The sequence below is a fragment of the Oncorhynchus masou genome, chromosome 21, assembly GCF_036934945.1.
Source record: "Oncorhynchus masou masou isolate Uvic2021 chromosome 21, UVic_Omas_1.1, whole genome shotgun sequence".
Lineage (NCBI taxonomy): Eukaryota > Metazoa > Chordata > Actinopteri > Salmoniformes > Salmonidae > Oncorhynchus > Oncorhynchus masou.
Window position 1 is genome coordinate 45,067,354 of NC_088232.1, and position 10,221 is coordinate 45,077,574.

Sequence of the window (10,221 nt, forward strand, 5' to 3'; positions counted from 1 at the left end):
AGTTCCATAGTTGTGTAACAGTACAGGTTCCATCCCTCTCCTCGCCCCAACCTGGGCTCGAACCAGGGATCCTCTGCCCAGATTGACAACAGCCACCCTTGAAGCATCGTTACCCATCGCTCCACAAAAGCCGCATCCCTTGCAGAGCAAGGGGAACAACTACTTCAAGGTCTCAGAGCGAGTGACGTCACAGTCACCCCGCTAACTCGCTAGCCATTTTACATCGGTTACACTAGCCCCCCTTCCTCGGGCCACGTCTGTCTGGCCAGTTCTCCTCTCTCTGGCCAGTTCCACAGTAGCCCCCTTCCCTCTGGCCAGTTCCACAGTAGCCCCCCTCCCTCTGGCCAGTTCCTCTCCTACTGGCCAGCTCCCAGTAGCCCCCCCCCTCCCTCTGACCAGTTCCACAGGAGCCCCCCCCCTCTGATCAGTTCCCCCCCCCCTCTGACCAATTCCACATAGCCCCCCCCTTATATATATATATATATATACGTCCTTTTCTGTGTTTCCCAGACTGTATGTGTGTTCGTGTGTGGTTCTGACCATGAAGTTTCCGCCAAAAGGAAACTAAATGCATATTTTATCCTAGGGATTAGGGGTTCATCTGTTCCTAGACCTGTGGCTAGGGGACATTTCTACCTTTAGCCTAGCTTTATGTAGGCCTTCAAGTGTTCATTGGACATCCTTCAGAAGAATCCATTTGCCAATTGAAGGAGAGGGATCAGGCACTATAAAGCACCAAAGGCCAAATTAGCCTCTTCACAGATGTGAGAAAAATTATGAGATCATTTGGGTGGTCGAGAGAGAGAAAGAAAGAGAGAGAAAGAAAGAGAGAAAAAGGAGAATAGGGTGAAAGGAAGCAAGCATAAAGAAAGAAGGGGCCTTAGGAGAGAAAAAAAAGAAAGGGAGTCAGGGCTCTATACTGGGCCCAGTCTCTTTCAGTTTCAGAGCATTGCACCAGGACTTCATTACCATGTCAATCCAGGGGAAAACAGGCCCTGCTCAGCACAGCAGTGGGCCGGATCCATATGGGGCCGCCTGGCTCCTGGAATGAATAGTGAATGTGGCGGCTGCTGGAATCTGCCTCCAGCCTTTGTGGAACAGGATGACCAAAGACAAGAGGGAGCTTTTGCAGATGGCCCAGGATATAAATAGGTAGCTAGTCTATCTGCATGCTGTCACTCTTGTCTATCTCTCCCTCTCTCTCTCTCTCTCTCTCTCTCTCTCTCTCTCTCTCTCTCTCTCTCTCTCTCTCTCTCTCTCTCTCTGCTCTCCGGCTGCTGGCTGCACTTGGACACTGTTCGGCTCAATAAATAAAGGATTCAGCTAGCTAGCAGAGGATCACATGCTACGATATGGCTCCGGGGCTGTGTGACTATGATTCGTTCCCTTGGTCAAACCTTTATTATTTAGATTTGGTACATGCGGCTAACTGGCAAACAGGTTTGGGGCAGCGGTGTCCTCTGGCGTTTGTGTTTTGGTGCTGTTCAAACAAGAGAAGAGAAGGGAGGGAGACTGCGAGGTTGAGCAGTTGGGTTTGAGGCCAAACGTCTCGCAGATGGACTTTAAAGTGAGAGATAAATCCCTCCCTGCCTGCTTGTCCAGATTGAGGGTCCTTTTGTCATTAAACTAAGCCTTAGCACAGCAGTCCATCTGGCTGTGTGTGAGTGTGTGTGAGTGTGTGAGTGTATGAGTGTGTGTGTCTTTCTGTGTGTGTGCGATATGGTCCATTTGAGGAATTAGGACCACAGCCCTTCCTTTTAAAGTTACGCTGACAGTAGTGCAGTGTAAGCCTCCTACACTTTCTCCTCTGGCTGGCACGCACGCACGCACGCACACGCACACGCACGCACGCCAGCCCTGGGTTGTGATTCATCTGGGCAACAGGGAGAAGGCAGAGGTGCCCTATCTGTGTTCTAACACCTAAGATAGTCATTAGGAATGCTGTGTTTCAGAAGAGGCCCAGTGATAAACACTCCACCACGGAGCCCTGGATGGCTTACGTCAGGACCACACAGAGTCAGTCATCAGTCAGCCCGCCGTGCGTAAGCCAGACACCACACTGACACAAGATGGCCCCTGGCTTGGCACAAACCAGCCTAATACTGTAAACCAGCCAACGGTCCAGGACTGTACAGAGAGTGGATGTTTCCGTGTCTAATGCACTCAGGTTTCAATGTAGCCAGAAAGCCTTGATGAGCCTTGATATATGTGCACATCTATTGTTTGTCCAATTCCAGTTAGAGAACCACAGCTGTCAAAATGATGGTGTAAGCCCTGACAACTAATCGCTCCCTTCGTGAAAGAAACCAGGTGCTCACTGCAGGCGACTGAGCCGAGATACCGACTGAGTCGTTTTGATGACATCACTCTCTCTCTACAACAGGCTTGTTATGGCAAGTGAGCAGTGTTGGTTGTGTTAAAGCTAGCGTAGCTGCTACAACTCAACACAAGCTATTGTCTGTTTAAGCACACTGTTACAGTCTGTATCTTTTTAACTTATGAGTGGACAACAGAAGCAAGGCAGCATGGGGGCTGCATCTACAAAACAATGTTTCTAAGTCCAGTTGCTGGTCATTTTGTTCTGGGAGCAACGGGATAACCGGTAACCATCACAGAGGGTTGTCTGTGTGCTGCTTGGTCGTGTCAGAGAGTGCTGTTGAGGAGTCTTCCTCGGGAATCAGACAGCGCTACCACGCTCTCGTGGCTAAGTGGTCCATATCTGTGGAGATACTGTGTAGCTCAGTTGGTTGAGCATGGTGCTTGCAATGCAAGTGTTGGGGTTTTATTCCTGCAGGGGAACCAGTGGGAAACAATATATGAAAATGTTTGCACTCACTACTGTAAGTCTCTCTGGATTAGAGAGTTTGCTAAAGGACATCCAAGCCACACATTATAAAAGGAAGAAAAACATCAACGACTTGTTTGGCTAGTCGATAGCAGCTCCTTTCAAAAACATGTTACATTAGTATTGACGATGAGTGCAGTTCTGCTCCAGTCTCTAGTATAAATCAAGCTGCATTGTATTAACAGTGACTTCCTGTCTCCCTATAAGCATGGTGTTATGGTGATACAGTAGACCAGTAAGAGCTTTGACTCCTGGCTGACTGGGGCAAGTTAGCGCTCACCTCCATGCTATTCAGACTTTATGACTGCAAGGGGTTTAGCCTGGCACAGCGTCTGTGTGCCAGTATCAAAGGCCCAAAGTGAACCCTACATACACACACACACACACACACACACACACACACACACACACACACACACACACACACACACACACACACACACACACACACACACGCTCATGCACACGCACGCACACACACTCACGCACACACACACATGCACGCACGCACACGCACACACACATACACACATACACACATAGAAAGATCACACTGAGCTGCAAGCTGTAAGGAGCAGGGCAGATGGGACAGGGATCAAGGCCCTACATCCGTCTCTCTATCTCTGTTTCTGTCTCTTCCTCCCTCTGTCATTCTCAGCTCAACTACTACACTACAGATGACAACCAGTCTGGCTGTTAGTTGTTGTGTGTGTGGTTGTCAGTACATCACCTTATATATTGCATTGCTTGTCTGTGTGTCGACTGAGTCTGGACCCAGTAAAATAAAATGGGATTTCCAAGAGAACTGCATGAAAGACTGTACATGACATTTCAACGAAGGCCAGTTCAGGAAAAAATCTATACAAGAAAATGACATACAAGTGATTGTTTGGCACACAGTCAACTAAGTGGCTGACAGATCTCTTAAGGGCTTATACCGAGGGGGAAATAAAAGATTGAGTCTGTAGCGTTGCACAAAGTTGGTTTTATCTTAATTTTTTCTCGAGCTCAGCAGAAAGATGGTCAGCGCCGTCATTACTGTAAATCAAAAGCCTCTTTGGCATTATCTAGTTCCCCTTCTGGCTCCAAAGGTTGGAACAGATGTTGGGAGCAAGGACAAAATGGATTTCCCCCCACTGAGGGGCAGCTTTTCTTGCCATCGCTAATGGAGGCTCCTTGAAATGCTAATGTTCACCGTTCGTTTGGTTGGGTCCTTGTATAGTGATGGTGGGAAAGGACTCTGATCCCCGACCAGCGCCTTTGTCATCGAACCCCCCCTAAAATATACTTTACTGGGGGGGGGCATCTGAGGATCCAGTGGGTAGTGGAGGGGGTGAGGGTGAGGAGATGAGAGAGAGAGAGAAAGGGAGGGAGAGAGAGAGAGAAAGGGAGGGAGAGAGGGAGGGAGAAAGGGAGGGAGAGAGGGAGAGAGGGAGGGAGAGAGAGAGAGGGAGGGAGGGAGGGAGGGAGGGAGGGAGAGAGGGAGGGAGGGAGGGAGGGAGGGAGAGAGGGAGAGAGGGAGGGAGGGAGGGAGAGAGAGAGGGAGAGAGGGAGGGAGAGGGAGGGAGGGAGGGGAGGGAGGGAGGGAGAGGAGGGAGGGAGGGAGGGAGAGAGGGAGGGAGGGAGGGAGGGAGGGAGGGAGGGAGAGAGGGAGGGAGGGGGAGGGAGGGAGGGAGGGAGGGAGGGAGGGAGGGAGGGAGGGAGGGAGAGGGGAGGGAGGGAGGGAGGGAGAGAGGGAGGGAGGGAGAGAGGGAGGGAGGGAGGGAGGGAGGGAGGGAGGGAGAGAGGGGGAGGGAGGGAGGGAGGGAGGGAGGGAGGGAGGGGGGAGGGGGAGGGAGGGAGGGAGGGAGGGAGGGAGAGAGAGAGAGAGAGAGAGAGGGAGGGAGGGAGGGAGGGAGGGAGGGAGGGAGAGGGGAGGGAGGGAGGGAGGGAGAGAGGGAGAGAGGGAGAGAGGGGAGGGAGGGAGGGATAGGGAGGGGAGGGAGGGAGAGGGAGGGAGGGAGGGAGGGAGGGAGGGAGGGAGGGAGAGAGGGAGAGAGGGAGGGAGGGAGGGAGAGAGGAGAGAGGGAGGGAGGGAGGGAGGGAGGGAGGGAGGGAGAGAGGGAGGGAGGGAGGGAGAGAGGGAGGGAGGGAGAGAGGGAGAGAGGGAGGGAGGGAGGGAGGGAGGGAGGGAGGAGGGAGGGAGGGAGGGAGAGAGGGAGAGAGGGAGGGAGGGAGGGAGGGAGGGAGGGAGGGAGGGAGGGAGGGAGGGAGGGAGAGAGGGAGGGAGGGAGGGAGGGAGGGAGGGGAGGGAGGGAGGGAGGGAGAGAGGGAGGGAGGGAGGGAGGGAGAGAGGGAGAGAGGGAGGGAGGGAGGGAGCCACGAGAGAGAAAATAAAACATTACTTGATAGAGTCCCACCACCATCACCACCACATATAGAGATTGTGAGATTGATTAGAGATTGATTTCTTTGTGCCACACACTCACTCCCTCCCTCCCCATACCTTGCATATCAACTAGAGATAATAATAATTACAGATTTGAATAGAGCAAAATAAAAATTACTATTTCACATTAATTCATTGATGCTTTTAAAACTGATCTGGCCATTCAAAATATAGTCTTAATTCCAAGACTAATGGGAAATATTTGATCATTTGACGATAGCATGTGTTCAGGCTAAATCTAAGTCAACAATGTTAAAACTCATCCAAGCTCTTTCTTTCTTTCTTTCTTTCTTTCTTTCTTTCTTTCTTTCTTTCTTTCTTTCTTTCTTTCTTTCTTTCTTTCTTTCTTTCTTTCTTTCTTTCTTTCTTTCTTTCTTTCTCACAACAGAGGACCAGTATAGACAGTAGAGTAGCTGAAGATAGAAACAGAGGACAACTGACTGTCTACTGGTGAACCAGTGATGGTTGGAAAGCATATCAACATGTTTATCTTTATGGATCTGTATCATGTATGTATGGTGTATGTATCATGTATGTACGGTGTATGTATGGTGTATGTACGGTGTATGTATGGTGTATGTAGCAGCTCCTTTCAAAAACATGTTACATTAGTATTGATGATGAGTACAGTTCTGCTACAGTCTCTTGTATGTATGGTGAATGTACGGTGAATGTATGGTGTATGTATGGTGTTTGTACGGTGTTTGTACAGTGTTTGTACGGTGAATGTACGGTGTATGTACGGAGTATGTACGGAACAATGTAAGGAACAATTCACAGCAAGGATAGGCCACTAAATATATTAATATACATTAATCTGTGTAATCTCTGTCCCCTTTCACACACGTGCACACATGCATGTGCACACACGCACGCACACACACACACACACACACACACACACACACACACACACACACACACACACACACACACACACACACACACACACACACACACACACACACACACACACACACACACACACACACACACACACACACACACACACACACATACACACACACAGACAGGCACACACAAACACACACACAGATTTATCGCTCTGCACACTCTTGTCTGTGCCAGCAGCTGGCAAGCTGGTCTGAGTTGAGCCACAGTAAAGCTTGCTGCAGAGGCCATGTGGACACTTAAAGCTCTTTTCTGTGGCCTGTGAAGTTGTTAAGGAGCTCTGCTACACTGTCAGTTGGCTGTATGAATCCCATGCCAGCTGTAGTGTGCAACTCCCTCCTATCTGTCTCTCTTCCACTCCTTATCTTTCTCCTTTTTGCTCTCACATGCACTCACGCAAGCGTGCACGCACAGTCGCAAGCACACACACACACACACACACACACACACACACACACACACACACACACACACACACACACACACACACACACACACACACACACACACACACACACACACACACACACACACACACACACACACACACACACACACACACACACACCATGGCAGTAGATTCTTTGTTCTCTGTTCTGAAATGGGATATCTGCATATCTGTGTTGTGAAACATCATGGGAGACCTTCTGTCTCAGTTGGCAACAGTTTAGGGACATGTTTTTACCTGCACACGGTGTGGAAATTCAACCAGTTTGTGCCATGTTTGAGAAACACTCTTTGAAAACAAATAAGTCCAGTTGTATCTAACAATACATAATTGTATTACAAGGTACAATACAACACCATGTTTGAATTAAACATCCTTGGGCTTTAAAAAATGAAACAAGGGCAAATTATTTTTTACTTTGTCAGCGTGGGTATTCAAACCAGTATCCTTTCGGTTACTGGCGCAAACACTTTAACCACTAGGCTACCTGCCGCCTTTAAACTGTAGCACTATACAGAGATTCAGTGCTTTTCACAGAAATTATTTTCCGGGACCTTTCTGATATTCAAATGGGAGCGCAGGTGCACCTGTGCTCTGTTTCCGGAGCGACCTAAGGACGTGATTGAACATCTGTCTTAAATACATACTGGTCGGTTACTCAAAATGCAATCAAATCCTAAACCTGACATTCAAGCTACTCTGTTGATTGCTCAAGTGCTCTGAGACGATTTAGGTTCCCTGTAGGTTCTGAATAAAGCTTTCTAAAAAGGACACCAGGTATAGAATGCAATAGGAATTTACAAGACATTTGGTTGTAGTATTTTGGTGTAGAGATATAAACATAATTTTAACTGGTTGATGGAACTTCTAGTCCCATTCTAGAAGTATAGAGAGAACGTGCCTCGACATAGCCTCATTTATCCAGAGACTCACCATGGAAGCTGGCGTTCTCTCACCACAGCTGACTTTATTCCTATAGGGTCTCTGTGTGAGGAAACATGTTGACAATCCTGTGAAACACATCTCACACACACGGTGTGATACTACTGCTGGAATCGCTGTGTGCTAGGCCTCAACTCCTATAATCTGTATCCATCCTCTGTTTGTGTGTGTGTGTGTATGTGTGTGTGTGTGTGTGTGCCGGTATGTGTATGTCTTTTGAACGGCCATCTGGCATGGTACAGATTCAGAAACGCTCTCAGGTTTGGGGTGTGAGAAGCTTGTCTCCTCACCTGACAAGATTATCACGCACAGCCGTGTGTTTTTGCCTCCTCTAGTTAAATGGTCAAAGCTAGCGTTAGCCTCCAGTACTGTAACCAGTGAGCGTGGTAGCATTAGCAGAAAGCTCTGTCTCCACAGCATGGGCGTCCATCTGTCTCCAGGAGAGAGGCTTCCTGCCCCCCCCCCACCCTCTCGTTTCTGCTGCCACTGCAGGGAGAGACAACCTGCTCTGCTCTGAAGACATCCGCTCAATTCTGTTACGAAAATATGTCTTGTGCTCACTGGGATACATCCCAAGGAACCAGTCTACCCTCTCTACATTAGACCTCTTATCTTCTCCAATATCTCCCATCTTACCTGGACACACATCATCTAACAAGCTCATCATCAGAGTTTATTGGTCACGTACTCAAGCATGCTGGGGACAAATCCTCCTGTTTGACAGTCAGTATTGTAGTGTTTTGCATCCAAGTTGAAGTAGGAGTTGTCAATAGTTTAGTGTTCTATATCCATGTGTAGAAATTGATATTGATCAAACATGCAAAGGGATTGACTGTAACACTTTATTTGAAGGGCACCTACACAGGGGTGTAAAGTACTTAATACAAATACTTTAAAGTACTGTAAGCAGTAGTTATTTGACGTATCTGTACTTTACTTTATTTACATTTTTGATAACTTTTACTTTCACTTCACTATATTGCTAAAGAAAATAATGTAATTTTACTCCATACATTTTCCCTGACACCCAAAAGTACTCGTAACATTTTGAATGCTTAGCAGGACAGGAAAATGCTCCAATTCAAGCACGTATCAAGAGAACATCCCTGGTCATCTCTACTGCCTCTAATCTGACGGCTCACTAAACACAAATGCTTTGTTTGTAAATTATGTCTGAGTGATGAAGTGTGCCCCTTGCTTTCCGTAAAAAATAATAATAATTAAATGGTGCCAGCTTAATTTAAGGAATTTGAAATGATTTGTACTTTTACTTTTGATACTTAAGTATATTTTAGCAATTACATTTACTTTTGATACTTAAGTATATTTCAAACCAAATAGTTTTAGACTTTTACTCAAGTAGAATTTTACTGGGTGACTTTCACCTCTACTTGAGTCATTTTCTTTTAAGTTATCTTTACTTTTACTCAAGTATGACAATTGGGTACTTTTCCCACCACTGCACCTACATAAGGACTTCTAAACCCTTAAGCAGCATGTAAGGATTTCATGAATGTTTATGTCAACAGCCACAAGCTATACATTAGACATTCTCTCTCTTTGTTTACACAGGGGAATACCCATGAGGCTCCTTACAGGTTCTGGCCCTCAGGTGACAAACTGTGACCAAGGTGTGTGACACAATGTTGGAACAAGACCATATTTCAGCAGGTGACATGATGCGGTGACTGGAAACCATTTCTTAATGTAACCGAAGACCATATACCAATTAACCTCTCCACCACTGTGTCGAGACATGATTTCTTTCCAACTTGTCGTGGCGCACCTCAGCAATACTGAAGACATTTTGAAGTGGTGAAATCTGTAGTGCCAAGATTGGCTTCCCATTTTAACTGACTTGATCGATTTTTGTCACCGGAAAGCTGGCTTTGTGATTGGGGATCTCAGTTCGTTGAGGCCCCTGCGGTGGCTGGAACAAACAAGCGCATCATGTCCAAGGGGGACATTGATTGGTGCTATTTTTGCTTTGCCACATGACAGACGCAGCATGTTCACAGGGGAACATCCATGCTCACACCTGTTTGCCTGAATTGGATGTGTGACACACAGCACCACTGTTGCTGTTGTCACAAAGAGGGAAGCACAGCATGGATGACTGTGATTGAGGATATTATGCATTCTGGTTGGTTTAGCACTGACCATCCACATTTGATGTACAAAGCAAGCTATTGAGGAATACTCAGTCTGAACAATGCTAAATAAATGTAGTAGTGTTTGAATTATGTGTCTTTTAAGCTATCGTTTGTCTAGATGTATCTATCCCATCAAAGGACTGAATGGTACAGTACGTACCTACACCACCGTTCAAAAGTTTGGGGTCACTTAGATATGTCCTTGTATTTGAAAGAAAAGCACAATTTTTGTCCTTGAAAATATTATCAAATTGATCTGAAATACAGTGTAGACATTGTTAATGTTGTAAATGACTATTGGAGCTGGAAACGGCAGATTTTTTAAAATGGAATATCGACATAGTTGTACAGAGGCCCATTATCAGCAACCATCATTCCTGTGTTCCAATGGCACGTTGCGTTAGATAATCCAAGTTTATCATTTTATAAAAAGGCTAATTGATCATTAGAAAACCCTTTTGCAATTATGTTAGCACAGCTGAAAACTGTTGTC